This window comes from Anomaloglossus baeobatrachus, chromosome 4, assembly GCF_048569485.1.
Source record: "Anomaloglossus baeobatrachus isolate aAnoBae1 chromosome 4, aAnoBae1.hap1, whole genome shotgun sequence".
In the NCBI taxonomy this organism is placed as follows: Eukaryota; Metazoa; Chordata; class Amphibia; order Anura; family Aromobatidae; genus Anomaloglossus; species Anomaloglossus baeobatrachus.
Window position 1 is genome coordinate 394,692,864 of NC_134356.1, and position 14,531 is coordinate 394,707,394.

The window sequence follows — 14,531 nt, forward strand, 5'->3', positions numbered from 1 at the left end:
GCTACATCCCAGTGGGCAGAAGGACCCGGTCTTTCTGCCCACTGGGAAATAGCCGACTCTATAGACAGAAAGCTAAATCCCAGTGGAAGGAGGGACCAGGTCCTTTAGCCCACTGGGATTTAGCTTTCTCTCTGTAGAGTCTGCTATTTCCCAGTGGGCACAGGGACCAGGTCCTTCTACCCACTTGGATTTAGCCACGACCTCCAATACACCGGCAGGCGTCCGCCGATCTTTATTTATAACTGCACAAAATGCTCAACATGGCGGCCGGCTCCCACACTCTGCCCGGCTGCTCCCAAACCCAGGGCTGTGGCGTCAGTAAGCCAAACCTTCGACCCCGACTCCTCAATTTCCCTTGCACCGACTCAGACTCCTACATATATTGCTTATAGTTAAGTGAAACATTTATTGTAGTATATGAACATGTGTATGTGAACATCAGACATTTAATAATTTTTATGATACAATAATCAAGATATTTGGATGGAACATAAAATATATTTATTAAAATACAACTTTAGAACACAAAAAACTGTAATAAATTGTAAATATGTATATTACAAAGTGTAATATACATATTTACAATGTATTCATTTTTTGTGTTCTAAAGTTGTATTCCAATAAATAGAACATAAATATATCTAAATATCTTGATTATTGTATCATAAAAATGATTAAATGTCTGATGTTCACATTGTACTACAATACATTTTTCACTTAAATATAAGCATTATACTAAATGTTATTATTTAGTATGTTGTTTTTTTTTGTTCTGTTTTTTGCCACTTAAATAGTGCATTACATAGTGTTTTTTTATATATATATATATATATATATATATATATATATATATATATATATATATATATATATATATATATATTTGTTAGTGTATTACATAGTGTTATATATAACACTATGTAAGTGACAAAAAACAGTTTTCAACAAAAACATACTAAATAACATTTGTGAGGTCTATGAATTTGTTGTAAGAAATAGAATTGCCTCCATCAGATCCTCCTTTGCAGATGACCTCAAATCTAACCTAATAATTTTAAAGCTAGAGAACAACCTCTCTACAGTAACTTGGGTTGGAGGCAAAGCCGTAACCACATGGGAACATCTCTAACAAATTCCGGGTATAAAGGAATTGCCTCATCCACAGTCAGTTTTAATGAACGGTTGAATTTTTCATTTTCTTTGAGAGCAAGTAAAAACATTTTACAGAAATCTGGTCAATCTGCTTGCTATAGGAGACTAAGTGAAATCTTTTTCCTTGCGGCAACACTTTGCTGCTCCATGTCATCCAAATACTTGAATACTTGTCAAAGTTAAACTCCTCATCTGATGAGGATGAAGATATGGCAGGAGTAGCACTGTCAGGCCCCAAGTCCTCTTGCGCCTGGGAGTCCTGTAGCCGCTCATCCTAACTGCTACCGCACTCAAAGCTTCTTTTCCTTTAGTAAGTTGTTAATCATCAAGCAGTATACGATGACTTGGGTTCACATAAAGAGCTGCCAGAACAATTTTATTTTCCAATAGCTGTGTCTCTCTCCATTGCATTGAAGCAGAAATGCCATCTGCGATTAAACCTCCTCTTTGGGACAGGCAAAATAGCAAGTTCTTCCACTCCCTTATGAAAATGCCAGGAGTTAAATCCTCAGCTTGTAATTTTTTAGTCACGGTAAATGGGTGATTAAGCAATTCCTTCAATTCAGCCACCTGTGTCCATTGACCTTCATTTAATGTTATTTGAGGGTTCACCATATCTATAGGAAACGATTTTAGTTCAAGCAATCGCTCAGTCATTAAATAAGTGCTGCCTCACCAAGTGGCTTGATCAACAATTGCCCCTTTCCCTGCATGTCTCTTCAAGATGGAATCAATTTTAGGGGTTCTGGCGGCAATAACCAACTTCCTCACTTTTCCAATCAGATTTCCAGCATGTCCACCTGGTTTCACACATCCGGCTTCTCGCCGGTTTGGCGGATGCGGCGCACGCCAGTACAGTACGATACAGTATAGTGGCAGCGCCGCAACTTCCGGGTCACATGCTCCGGTCACATGACAGCATGTGACCGGCGTTTATCGTGCTGCCACTGTACTGTATACACTGTACTGGAGTGTGCCGCATCCGCCAAACCGTCGAAAAGCCGGATGTGTGAAACCGGGGTCCATCTTGCAGACTCTCTCTTATTGCCAGCTGCAGCGTGTGCACAACACAGCGCATGTGATGAATATGAAAGTGTTTTGAAGCAGCTTCAACAAGATCATCTAATCCTAAAGTATCATTTTGCTGTTCTTCTGTTGTAATATCTGTTTGTTCCTCAGTTACATGAACAGCGCTGTGGCCTTCCATCTCACACATACTAAATCCGAAATTTATTTCTAGCTGATGTTCATTACTCTCATTCATCAGTTTAATTGTACTTATCAAGTTTGAAGCATTGTCCGTTCCAATGGCAAGAACCTGTTCTTTTTTGCGTTCCTAATCTTGCAGACCTTTTTTCACTAAGGCCTGGAGAAACTGGCTGCTGTGATGAGCTTTAGTGTCTTTTACTGCCAGTGTCTTGCTAACAATTTCTTTCTTGTTACAAACATATCGAACATTGATGGCAAAATAATTCAGTGAAATGCAGTGACTCTGGCATCCAGCAAAGGCAATGGGTTTCAAGATAGGACATTCAGACACATCGTTTTGTGAGGATCCTCACAAAGAATGATTATGTCAGTTTGTGTGGCCTTTTTCTAATCTGCTTTTGCTATTGAAAGCATTATTTATGAGCTCAAAAACCTTTCAGGTGATGTGGTTTTTTAAAAAGCTGATCTGCTTTTGCAGCTGATAAACGCATCCTCAAAAAATGCAGCAAAAACGCTGTGTGTGAATGTAGCCTTAGATCAGGAATAGAACAGATATTTATAGGACATTTCATAACTTTCCCAAATTCCTATGAAAAAATATTTAGCACATTCTGCATTGCACTACTGTCCCCAATTTATTATATATTTTAGGAGTCGGAGTCGGTGCATTTTATACCGACTCCGACTCCACCAAAATGAGCTACGACTCCGACTACACAGCTCTACAGACGTCCGCAATAACCCACAGCGCTCTCAGCTATTGGCGACCTCTGGCGGCACCAGGACGGTACTGCACCCGTGCTGAAGGGGAGTGGAGGGGGGCTGGAAGGAGATGTCCAGCGGGGAAGGGAAAGTGGGCGACATTCAGCACTTCTAGGAGCCACAAATTTATCACAGTGCCACGAAATGATAAAGTGAGAGTGCTTAACCTTTGCATATTCATACCTCCAGTGGCGTAACTAGAGTTTGATGGGCCCCGGTGCAAAGTTCGGACCTGGACCCCCCTGTCTCTACATACACCGACACTCGGGGTACAGGATAATGATGCTGACAATTGGCTCTTACCCTCAGCACCCAGATTTCCCATGCTCTGAAATCCCTCAATCAGCACGCAGCTTTCCTATGTTCTGATATCCATCTTGTCCTCTGCACCCAGCTTCCCCATGCTCTACTATACATCTTTCCCTCAGCACCCAGCTTTCCCATATCCGAGCATGGTCATGCTGTTCTTTCTTATTCTGTTTTGTCCTGATGAAGAAGGCGGTTATGCCTTCGAAACGCGTTGACTTGTGAAAATAAAGGAAAGGATTTCATCGCACCTCCTGGAATTGTGGTTTTTAGCACAGCATTAAACCCGTTTTTCTTCACCCACTCTGTGATCTGCATCTGTTCCATCGGGGCTGCGGCTGACCACTATATACACTTTTGCTTGATGCCTTTAAGGAGTTGTGCCTATCACAACTGAAACAGGTGAGTACCTGTCTCTCTTCCTATATCCCCTTGTCTACCAGATAAGACCCTATTTGCGCTTTTCTCCTCCACAGCTCTCCTGATACTCCAAAATAAATCACGGACACCTCAAAGTTTTTATACAGACAGGACAAAAAAATGCCCTATTTTTATGGACTGTCCTGGAATTTCTGGACGGTTGGCATCCCTGTTCCTAATTTCCATCTTCTTTCCGTGTTCTGCACTTGATGTAAGTGAGCAGTATACATGTACACATGACAGCAGAGAACAAGGATGGAGCTGGAGCAGGGCAGCTTTAGACTGAGTCTCAGAAGAAATTGGAGGAAATAGGAGATATAGCTGTGGGTAGATAATGATCACACATGCTTACCCATACTTTGAGGGATACTTGGCCAAGAGCTTAGGTACTACTTTGACATTTTTTGTCTCCACACTTTCCTGCCCTTTATGTTTGTTAGGATACATGATCTCTGTTGAATAACTGAATATTGCACAATAAATCTTCTGAAAGTATCAGAGGTTTTGGCAACCCCCAGGAGACTTGCCATCTATTCTGGGAGTTCCCCTTTTTCCAGGGGCCTAAGGGAGTTTACAGAGAATTGTCAAGTTTGGTTTATTCTTCTGTCTGCCGCTATACAGGGATGCTAAACGCAATGTATGGTCAACCAGCTAAAGAAGAGTTTGAAAAAAAAATTGTCGTCTTTTGACTTTTTGCCAACTACATTACCTTATTTCCACAATGGCTTTGAGGCCGCTTTGTGCTGTGCCCATTTTGGCCTTTGATGTGACAAAGTACACGACTAGTATGTCAGATGTAATAATGACATGTAGCAGTTACACATTCCGGTGTGCTCCAGCTTCTGTGTAGTGTTTGGACTTTCTTGTATCTCAGTAATCAGAAAGTCTTCACTGAATACAGATTTTACCTTAAGGCCGCTTTACACGCTGCGATATCGTGACAGATATCGCTAGCGTGGGTACCCGCCCCCATCAGTTGTGCGACATGGGCAAATCGCTGCCCGTGGCGCACAACATCGCCCAGACCCGTCACACTACTTACCTGCCCTGCGACGTCGCTGTGACCGGCGAACCGCCTCCTTTCTAAGGGGGCAGTTCGTTCAGCGTCACAGCTGCGTCACTGAACCGCTGCCCAATAGAAGCGGAGGGGCGGAGATGAGCGGGACGAACATCCCGCCCACCTCCTTCCTTCCGCATTGCGGGCGGGAGGCAGGTAAGGAGAGGTTCCTCGTTCCCGCGGTGTCACAAGTACCGATGTGTGCTGTCGCAGGAACGAGGAACAACATTGTTACTGCTGCAGCAACGATATTCGAGAATGGACCCACATGTCACCGATGAGCGATTTTGCACATTTTTGCAACGATGCAAAATCGCTCAAAGGTGTCACACGCAACAGCATCGCTAAAGCGGCCGGATGTGCAGCACAAATTCCGTGACCCCAACGAGATCGCTTGAGCGATGTCGCAGCGTGTAAAGCGGCCTTTAGAACTGTTGAATTTGATAACAACTGATCAATTCTTGCAGAGAAAGATGCCGATTTTTCTGATAAGATATATTACAATGTTAATTTTTTATGTACTAATGATTTATAGAATGAAAACAACAGTTTCTCTTAAAGCATTAATATACACCATTATGAATATGTTCATTCTATAGATACTTTTTTTTATCACCTGTCTTAGCTCCATGCCTTCCTGCTAACCTAAGGGCAGAACTACATTGTGGAAAAAGATTAATCTGCCCTGTTGAAGCATCCCCAGATCATCACCGATCCTCCACCAACTATCACAGTGGGTGCAAGATACTGTGGCTTATGCCTCTCCAGGTCTCAGTCTAACCATTAGATGACAAAGTGTTGGGCAAAGCTGAAAATTAGGTAAAGAAAATTCAACAAACATCTTTGCGAAGAACATAGAAATCAAGCCGCATCCAAGGTTATCCTGGAAAAATACGTAATTACTTACCGGTAATGTGTTTTTTCTGAACCCATGACAGCACCACGAGAGAGGGGATCCGCCCTTCAAGGACAGGAAACCTCCAGGATAAAAAGGGGTGGTACCTCTCCCCGCATCAGTTGGTTTACAGAGCGTAAAAGGACCTCCAGAGGAAACAACATTATAACATTACCAGCACCAACATGAACCACGTGCAGCTAAAAGACAGCCAAATTATCCAATAATTATTTAAGGACACCTTATCCTTGAAAGCTGAGTAATGGTGGAACTAAGATAGGGCCTGGAAGTCACTAACCCTACAAGCTGATGTGAAGGTGTCAGGAAGTCTGTTTCAGAGACAGAGTAGTTAAATGACATGGACTCCAAGGGATCAATAGGGCTTCGTCAGGGCAGATAGGGCGAGAATAAGGCCCCATGGGGGCAAGATACATTGCGCAGAGGGCTAGACCATAGCCGAATGAACCGGGAGTCCAGCGGACTCCAGACAGGACACAATGGTACCAGGTTGCAAGGGCCCATATTAGAATTGTCAGTGAACGTAATGACAGACCCAGTGTCAACCCCTTCCGGAAAAACTCTAAGATTACCGCAACAGTCGTCCGTCCATCAGGGCTCACCCCTGAAAGACAAGAATATTGTCCAGGCCTTTTTTTTTTTTTTTAACCAGCTTACTACTCCGAATAGAAGTAGGGACTAGAACAAGAGAAAACCCTGATTCGTAAGGTGACCTTTCAAAAAAGACCACACGGCAAGATGCAATATGCCTGACAGGGGGTGAAGATCTGGACCCTGAGTGAGAAGGATCGGTAGGACCCCCGGCCTGGAGAACGACAAGTTACCAGGCAATAGAATCATGGTAAGTCTGGCAAAAAATGGTGCTATCAGGAACATCACTGCCCTGTTCTCCAGGATTTAATTCAACACGGCTGGAAAGAGGGTATGAGTGGAGAGGCATAACAAGATCACATCTCCATTCAAACAGCAGGGCGTCCACCGCATGAGGTTGATCCCGAGGATTTAGAGAGCAGAACCAGTGAACCTTATTTTAGGTCATAGGAGGCCTATTATCGGAACACAGGCAACGTATATCGAAGTGACGATGGACTGACGGAGGACCCATTCCCAGTCTCAACCGGCAGCTGCTGAAAAGTCCAAACCGATTTCTTTTCTCCACATAGGAACTGACGACCAGACAGGGAGGGTAGGGACCAGCCCACCGCTCATTCTACAGCCAGCCATATCCTGGTAATTCTAAGAAAACAAAACATAGGATTCGCTTCCAGACCACACACCTCAGATCAGGTGACCCCGAAGGTGGGCTCCTCTTTGAAGACTTGCGGCAAAAGTAAGCACCTTAGGATCTCAGGCATGTTTCTTTACTTTAAGGTACCGTCACACTAAACAACTTACCAGCGATCCCAACAACGATACAACCTGATGGGGATCGCTGGTAAGTTGCTAGGAGGTTGCTGGTGAGAGGTCACACAGTCAGACGCTCCAGCGATCCCACCAGCAAGCTGACCTGGCAGGGATCGCTGGAGCATCGCTACATGGGTTGCTGGTGAGCTGTCACCAGCAACCAGTGACCAGCCCCCAGCCAGCAGCGACGCACTGAAGCGATGCTGCGCTTGGTAACTAAGGTAAATATCGGGTAACCAACCCGATATTTACCTTGGACCAGCGCACGCAGCTACACGTGCATAGAGCAGGGAGCAGCGCACACCAGTTAGCGCTGGCTCCCTGCTCTCCTAGTTACAGCACACATCGGGTTAATTACCCGATGTGTAAACACTCAAGTGTGGGAGGGCACCAGATGCAAATAGCATATGAAAATCAAAGAGGGATCAAAAAAACCACTAGCACATTTTGGGAAAGACTAGAGCAAAAAAAAGAAAAGAAAATGTGCAAAAAGTGGGATCACCAATATAACAAATATCGTTTATTTGACACAAAAAACCAAGACATGGACATATATTAAAAGCAATTAAAAAAGCACAAGCTTATAATACATACATACATATTGAACCAGAAACACACTTTTCAACACACTTTTTTTGTGACAGGTGATTGTTGTGTCTTAGCCTATGTGTGTTATTTACTGCAATGCATTGCTAGCTAGTTACTTACCCTAGTTATGCCTGGGCATTTTCTTGGCATTGTATTTTACTCACCTGCCTTATTCTATTGTAATTGTTTAAACCTTTATGCCAGGCTTCGTTCTCCTCATTGGGTTATTTGGTTTGTTGAGGGTGTGGGGTGTTTTTGGTGCCATATACCATTGACACCAAATATATGTATTTATAAGCTTGTGCTTTTTTAATTGCTTTTAATATATGTCCATGTCTTGGTTTTTTGTGTCAAATAAACAATATTATTTGTTATATTGGTGATCCCACTTTTTGCACATTTTCTTTTCTTTTTTTGCTCTAATTACCCGATGTGTGCTGCAGCTACATGTGCACAGAGCAGGAGCCGCGCACACTGCTTAGCGCTGGCTCCCTGCTCTCCTAGCTACAGCACACATCGGGTTAATTACCCGATGTGTGCTGCAGCTACATGTGCAGGGAGCCGCGCACACTGCTTAGCGCTGGCTCCCTGCTCTCCTAGCTACAGTACACATCGGGTTAATTACCCGATGTGTACTCTGCTACACGTGCAAGGAGCAGGAGCCGGCACTGACAGTGGGAGCCGGCACGGACAGTGAGAGCGGCGGAGGCTGGTAACGAAGGTAAATATCGGGTAACCAAGGAGAGGGCTTCTTGGTTACCCGATGTTTACTGTGGTTACCAGTGTCCGCAGAAGCCGGCTCCTGCTGCCTGCACATTTAGTTGTAGCTGTCTCGCTGTCACACACAGCGATCTGTGCTGCACAGCGGGACAGCAACAACTAAAAAATGGTCCAGGCCATTCAGCAACAACCAGCAACCTCACAGCAGGGGCCAGGTTGTTGCTGGATGTCACACACAGCGACATCACTAGCAACATCGCTGCTACGTCACAAAAGTTGTCCATCAGCAGCGATGTTGCTAGCGATGTTGCTTAGTGTGACAGGGCCTTTACTGGTTCAACCAGCAACGTAGGGATTCGAGTGTGCTGGAGTGCAATGCACTTGGTCAATCCCCAACAATTGCTTGAGTCTCCAATACGTCCCACTGAAGGTTACTTCAGTGTGCGCCTGGTCCCACCGAACTGTCACAATGGCGGATGTAAGGGAACCCTGTAGGGACATAGCACCTTTGAGAGACAACCTTGGTGCCTCTGGTGCCGGATCTATTAGGACCGGAAGATTCTTCAGCATGGATTCCGGAAGACGAAATACCTGAACTTCTGAATGTAAGTGTGCCCTAAAAAAAAATTTGGACTTTCCTCAGACACAATCCTGATTCTCCCAGTGTAGGAGCCTTTCCCGTGTGAGTAGGAAGAACGCCGTCCCGCAGAAAGGCGGCACGATGACAGTCAGGCCTGCCATCAAACAAGAAGTTGCCGAGGTAAGGGATGATAAGCACTTCTCTGCACTGTAACTTCTGAAAATCTTGCGAAGACTCCCAGCCCATCGTCATCCCTTGGAAGGGTTGCATACCGGAAACGGCGAACGTTTCCTTCCATAAACAGGCTACTCTGAGGAACTCTGAACTACGTCGAACTGGACATGATAGTATGCATCCGTCAGATTCACTACTGGTATGTGACCGCCTGGAATAAATGTTTCACACTGGACCTCCTTGACACTATTCCGAACAAGTTTATGATGAGAGAACTGGTTGCCAGTCTGGTTGAGGCCACAGATGCGTCTAAAAGGAACGCTGCCGCCCCTTGTTAGAAGAGGAGTGGGGACATGATCCGTCTAGGGGCTCTCTGGTATAGCTGATCCTCGAAGTGGTCAACTCGTACTGCCAGGGACTCTGTTGTGTAAGCAGCTACATTAGCTGGTTGCAAGCCCCAGCTGAAAATTCCCAGGTATTTGAGGAAGTGGCGTTATTGCATCCTAGAATGCTGTAAGTCCTTACCTTCCTCTTTTTTCACAGAACCGGGAAGTACCCGCCAATCCCTTCAGCTGTTACTTGTCCAGGCTCAAACTGTAGAGCCGCGGTGAGCTAACAAAGGCAGGCACAAGCAGCCTAGAGTGGCCGATGACTGTTTGAAACCTTGATAGCAGCGACAGTCAGCTTAAGGGGCCCTGCGACAGAAGGAACAAGCTGCTTCCTCAAAGGGCAGTCTGGGTTGGACTTTGCCTATCCGTCTGTGTCCCTTATATAGCAATGAGGGACTATACATTATCAACAACCGGGAGGCATCACAGTTTCCCTCTTCTAGGCCACAAGCATACGAACTTGAGACATTTTTTGGGTGCCACTTCAGGGATGCCCATAGTGGACCCGACCACAGTCACTAGTGTCACATTGTTCTCCATCGAGAAGTCTGAAGAACCTGAGATACTGTCGGACATTGATGTGGAAGCTGAAGAATTCCACTCACCCTTGGACCTGTCAGAGTCCCCATAAGCAGGGAAGGCAGGCCTGAATTTCTGAAGGCCATGATGCCACAAAACTGTCAAGCCAACATGGGGCTTGTCAGCACTAATCCAAGACCTCACCTGAGAGGTTTTGCCTAATACCCTTCTGGCACCGCTTCTGAGACCAGGTAACAGTCAGCTCCCGATTAAAGGGAGCGCGGTCCAGGTATTGAAGTGTATCCATTGAGTCTGTCCCAGAAACAGGCAAGAGTGGCTCTGAACAAAGCGAACTTACCACTCTGATGCAGAGGCGGAACCGGGCTAGAAGGAGGAATGATGGCATCTGATCAATCACCTCTGCAGGCTCTGGGCATCGGTCCTGCTGGAGTTTAGACTCCACTAATTGGACCAGGTGCCGATCCTCCCAGAGTATCACATGAGCTAGTATACCCGTCCGCGTCGAGGCTTGCAATCTTGCTGCCTAATCTGCGTGCCAGGCTGCGCTGTGTGCTAGGAGCAGAACTGGAGGTTGCCGCAGTGAGCCCCTTTGTTTTGTTTTGTTAATGTCATGAATGCTCACATCTAAAAGGTTAGCCATTTTAGCGTGACCGACAAGAGCCATATGAGTGCAGCAACTGCCAGCAACCAGCCCCCTCCGTCCCCCAGCTGTCAACACAGAGCTGATACCGTGTACATAGCAGTCTGCAAGTTCGGACTCAAACTCATAACGTTATAGGAGCCATGTTGCTAACCGTGGAGGACGACCCACACTAAGGGTCTCCAACACCAGGCCCGCAGGCCACATGCAACCCTGGAAGCTGCGTAGCTGCGTCCAGCAGCACTGGGACGTCTGTATTCCACTGGAGGGGGTGAAGTCTCACTTCAGCTGAGTCTCAGCACACAGCCGGTGTCTCTTCCGGGAGGTGACGTCAGCTGAGCGTGATGAGAGAACCCAGAGAAGATACCGCGCCTGTGCGCGCGCACACACACACACACTATGTGGCGGCGGCCATCCTTAAGATGGCGTCCCCCTTTGTCGCTCCTGCCCAATCGCACGGAGTGGCCGGGCAGATACTTGTGAGGCCCCGAAGCACACTGTAGAAACACCACCACTTACCTCTGGGCAGGTAAGAAAGCGTTACTGCCCCTGTATCATTGGAGCGTGGGAGACCCTGTCATTCACAGGCATAGCCCCCGTGGGCTGCTGTGGTGCGTCCTCAGACCTGCTGCTGGTAGGCGCCGCTACTCCCAGGTGAGGGCAAAGAAACAGGTCGACGCCAACACACACAGGCACAGCCTCCGTGGGCCTGCAGCCGTGAGGACGCCACCGCAGGGAAGTGCAGCAGCAGCCACCTCCATCCCAGCCCCTGGCGGTAAGGAGATGTGGGGGGGGGAGGGAGGGAGCCCACGCGCAGACTGAACCCCCGTGGGTTTGCTGCGGGGGGAGAGCACTTGTGGCCGACTGGCCCTCGCAGGCTCCACACCACGTCCTCGCGCCTGGAATCCGTTCTGGCGTCACCGGAGGATGGTGTGCCGCACACAGGCTTGACCCCCGTGGGTCCGCTACGGCAGCTCCACGGCATCTCGGCCGACCGCAGCAGGACCCGTGCCGCTGCCAGAGCCGGCCGGCCGGATTTGAATCTTCGGCCCATCAGGACCATCCTGAATCTAATGATCCCTGGAGGCTCCCTGTTCAAGGACAGGAAACCAACTGACGCGGGGAGAGGTACCGCCCCTTTTTATCCTGGAGGTTTCCTGTCCTTGAAGGGCGGATCCCCTCTCTCGTAGTGCTGTCATGGGTGCTGGAAAAACAGTTACTTCCTTCTGCTCAGGTAATGTTCTCCCAAATCTGAGGACTGTTTTTTTTCCAGCAGGACAATGCGCCATGCCACCTAGGTCAACCCTGTCATGGCCAGCCCAATCTCCAGACCTGAACCCCATTGAAAACCTCTGGAATGTAATCAAAAAGAAGATGGATAATTACAAGCCATCAAGCAAAGAAGAACTGATTACATTTTTGCGCCAGGAGGGGCATAAGGTCACCCAAAAGCAGTGTGAGAGACTGGTAGAAAGCATGCCAAGACGCATGAAAGGTGTGATTAAAAATCATGATTATTCCACAAAATATTGATTTCTGAACTCTTCCTGAATTAAAACATTAGTATTGTTGTTTCTAAATGATTATGATCTTGTTTTGTTTTCATTATTTGAGGTCTAAAAGCAATGCATTTTTTGTTATTTTGACCATTTCTCATTTTCAGAAAATAAATACAAAATTTTTTGCTTGGAAATTCGGAGACATGTTGTCAGTAGTTTATAGAATGAAAGCACAATTTATTCAAAAATATACCTATAAAGAGAAAAATCAGAAAAACTGAAAATTTGGAAGTCTCTTCATTTTTGCCGGAGCTGTATATATTTATCGTGTTTGCTGTTAAATGTTGTTTCCTAGCAAAGGGTTAATGAGTGCAGCAATTTTTCAGTGTTGTTTTATGACCTATAAGAATGATGTTTTTGAGAATTTAATCTATACCTGAAGAAGAGAGCAATCCTCTGTAGAAACGAGATGCATTATTTTTTAACAGTTTTAAATAAATGTGATTTTACTTTAAAGGGTGCTTTACACGCTGCGACATCGCTAACGATATATCGTCGGGGTCACGTCGTTAGTGACGCACATCCGGCATCGTTAGCGACATCACAGCGTGTGACACCTACGAGCGACGATCAACGATCGCAAAAACGTGAAAAATCGTTGATCATTGACACGTTGCTCCCTTTCATAATATCGTTGGTGGTGCATGACGCCAGTTTTTAGTCATTCCTGCGGCAGCAGATATCGCTATGTGTGACACCGCAGGAACAACGAACATCTCCTTACCTGCATCCACCGGCAATGAGGAAGGAAGGAGGTGGGCGGGATATTCCACCTGCCCATCTCCACCCCTCCGCTTCTATTGGACGGCTGCCGTGTGACATCGCTGTGACGCCGCACGAACCGCCCCCTTAGAAAGGAGGTGGTTCGCCGGCCAGAGCGACGTCGCAGGGAAGGTAAGTCCGTGTGACGGGTGTAAGCAATGTTGTGCGGCCACAGGCAGCGATTTGCCAGTGATGCACAACCGACGGTGGCGAGTACGCTCGCTAGCGATATCGATAGTGATATCGCAGCGTGTAAAGTGCCCTTTACTGTGGTTGGACAGCGCCTCCCATCGTCATCTTTAACTTCTTCATCCATTCACCGGTAAATGTACTTTTAACATTGTCCTACCATGTCTGGGCATGTTGTGTGTGTGTGTGTGACATGATCAGACATCTTGTGTAAGTTATGAAGGAGGGACTCAAACTCGCAAAGCCTATGCGGACAATGCAAGAACTTGCAAAAATTACAAGGAAGAGGCACTCCAATACACACTGTATTAGACATAAAGGAGGGCCTCGTACACATTCTGTTAAAATTTTAGGTAGTGGGACTCCTACACTCCTAAAGCCTATGAAATAAGTGCAAGGGCAGACAAAAATTAGAAGAAGGGACTGCAATACACCCTGACAGATGTAGAGGATGGTCTAAAGGGTGCTTTACACACTGCGACATCGCTAGCGTTCTCGTTAGCGATGTGACACGCTAGATCGCCGATGCGATCTGCAGAGATCGCACATGTGACCGGCACTACAAAAACGACCTATGGGCGATCTCGGCAGATCGCATCTGCGATCTAGCATGTCACATCGCTAACGAGATCGCTAGCGATGTTGCAGCATGTAAAGCACCCTTTAGAATACATTTTCTGACAATTTTGAAAAGATTGTCACTCCTACACTGCTAAAGCCTATGCACACAGTGCAAGGCCTAGTTTAAATTCCAAGGAAGGATTGCAATACACACAGAAAGAGACATAGAGAAGGGGAGGAGGGACTCTGATTACATTTAGGGACAATTTAAAAAAGATTCTGACTATGTGCAAGGGCTGCCAAAAATGAAAAGTCTGGAGGCTGGTTTTTTATTTTTGTTTTTTTTTTTTTTACAAGAGTCCGCCTGTCAGCATTTTAAGTTGACAGGCAGATTCACCTATCAAATATTATGCCTCCAGTAGCACTAAAACCCCACTCAGACAAAACACTAGCAGCAGGGAAGGCCAGCAGCTCTAAGCCATAGAGGTACAGTTCATACCATGAGTCAAGCTTGGCATCCAATATTTATATGGCATAGAGAAATCACGGAGGACGCTGGTAAGGTCGGCTAGGTACTCCATCACCATCTTCATAAACTTTTCCTGC

General features: G+C 46.3%; 1 long non-coding RNA gene across 3 annotated transcripts in view; it reads left to right on the forward strand.

Annotated features, from left to right (window-relative positions):
- The window catches only part of LOC142301569 (uncharacterized), a 43,774-nt gene extending 31,120 nt beyond the window's left edge, over window positions 1–12,654 (forward strand). Inside the window, exons 3-4 of one of the 3 annotated variants that reach the window (XR_012752833.1) lie at window positions 5,532–5,725; window positions 12,128–12,654. This is a non-coding gene — a long non-coding RNA (uncharacterized LOC142301569). The remainder of the gene's footprint in view (window positions 1–5,531; window positions 5,726–12,127) is intronic. The other 2 variants (XR_012752834.1, XR_012752835.1) reach the window with 2 other exon arrangements.
- The last annotated feature ends 1,877 nt before the right edge of the window (window positions 12,655–14,531 follow it).